The following is a 2235-nucleotide window of genomic DNA, read 5'->3' on the forward strand; positions in this document are numbered from 1 at the left end:
GCCGGGCGCCGCGAAGCCTCCTTCCCCCTCGCCGGGAGCAGCCGCCTGGCGCAAAAGGCAGTGCGAGCCGAGACGGGGGAGAGCGAGGCGGCGGGAGCCAAAGCGTTTCGGCAGCGGAGCCGGGCGGGGGTGGGCGGCTCTCCGCACCGCGCTCGCTTTTCCCGCGTGAACGGTGGTGCTGGAGGCGAGGGCRGATGTGCGAAGAGCGGGACAGGATGCCGCAGGGAGGCCTGCTCCCCCAGTACCCGAGGCTCCCAAGCACCCGCCGCCGAGCTGCCAGCCTGCACCCATTGCACCACCAGCGGCTGCAGCTCTCCTGGGCGCTGGGACATGCTATGGGGCCAGCGTGCTGCAAAGCCAAGGCAAGTCTACAGTGTGGCCAGCCAGTCAAAATAAATAGGCTTTCYAGTCTGTTCCTCTCTCTGCTGCTTTGCAACGGGCACGTTGCTGCAGCACCTCTGCACCTCCTTGTCTTGCCTTGAGCAACACCATAAAGATCTGTCACACGCACAGTTCTTCATCCGCTCCCCAAGGAAATCACGCAACACTGTGAAAGCTTTACATCCTGCTTCTCAGGAGGAATCAATTTTTGCTTCTAGGCAGCAGACCATCACAACCCTGCTTCAGAGGAGACGACTTTCTTCATCCTAAATGCTCGAGGCCATTGCAAAGCCCCTCCAGCACCATGTGATGTCCCCTGGGCAGAGAGAGCAGCTGCCAGCAGAGTTTGCTCAGCCACTTGGGGCACTGCCGCTGCTGAACCTCAGGTCCTGTTTGGTGCAATGTACCTTCCGGCAGGCAGCACTTGCGAAATATCTGCTGCTCAGCCTACAGTCATGATGCAAACTGTCAGAGGAGACACAGAGTGGGGCATGCTGTGACCGTCACCATGTCTGTCGAGGCCACAGACAGCTCCTGTGTATTTGCTCCTGGTGCTGCTTCTCCAGTGGCTGGATGCTCCCTCAGAGCCATGCTCCTGGGGGKTTGCCTTGCTCACGCAGGTTAACTTGCCTGTGTGATGTTCCTGTTATTTTCTGTACTGCCACACAGAGCAACTGGAGGCCCTTGTACAGAGCTGTGCTAGGGAAAGTTCTGAGAGGGAGCCAGCCTTCCCCAAAGTCCCCACAGCCACGACCCAGTACCCACAGCGAGCCCTGCAGCCCGCTGCCCTRCAGCCAGTCATGGGCTCCAGACCAGGCTTTGGGCGTGATGAAGTACGTTAGCACTTACTGAGCATCTCACCCTCTGTGCTGGGCCTGCTGCCCTGCAGGACGCAGGCACACACTTTTGGAGAGGCCCGGCGTGGCCCCGAAGGCCCTGGCAGTGCTCTATCTGCCCTGCTATGCTCATGAAGCCCCATCGATGCTTTCCAGGTGGGCACATTGCTGCCTCATGCATCTCCGTCACGCGCTTCTGCTTGCGATGCTCGATTCCCGTGCCAGGATTTCTGCCTGGGGCAGAGATGAAGGAGATGCTTGTGCGATCATTTCTCATCTGTCTCTTCCTAAGTATTTCCTGGAAGTTGTCAAACACACAAAAGAGCTAGAAACGTGCCAGACAGAAGCACAGAGTGCTGCTAGTGGTCAGCGTCCAGCTGTGGACCAGCTGCGCTGTGGAGGGCGGCTAGCTGGTGCAGCAGCGGAGCTTGAACACACCCAGCAAAGACATAAATCGCTTTTAAGACTTGAATTGCCAGTAAATCACTGGCAGAAGGCTGAGGCTGATGAGCAGGAGCCCCTTGGCGGCGCTGCTCCCGGGGTGCACAAGCAAGCGCTGAGGTGCCCGCCTCCCCAGGAGGTGCTGGAAGGGGCCCGGTGCGCAGCGACGGCTGCTTGCCCAAGCGCTTTGCTGTCTAGTGCGGCATGGGGGAGAGCCGCAGCTCCGCGTGGGAGCCATGTCCCACACGGCGAGGTTTTCTCAGTCCCTCGCCCCTGCAGAGAGCAAAGTCACGATTCCCGGGCTCCMGTGAGTGCTTGCCAGGGGCTCCTGGCCTCGCGATGGGAGCAGCTTACRGCAGACGAGGCTGGGAGCCGAACCAGCAGAACAGGCCTCAGCCGGGCTGCTCCAGCGGTGCCCAGCTGGGCACGGCCTCTGCCAGTGCCCCTGCACCGGGACGGGCACCGGGGCCGCCCGCCGCCGCCCCCCGGGCCGCCCGCCGCGGCTCCACGCTCCGGGTTTTCCCCACTCCGCTCCCCTCCCGCGGCCGCGCCCCGCTCCGGGTTTTCCCCGCCCCCG

Source organism: Rhea americana, unplaced genomic scaffold, assembly GCF_003343005.1.
Source record: "Rhea americana isolate MKP2758 unplaced genomic scaffold, rheAme1 scaffold_410, whole genome shotgun sequence".
NCBI classification, from domain to species: Eukaryota; Metazoa; Chordata; class Aves; order Rheiformes; family Rheidae; genus Rhea; species Rhea americana.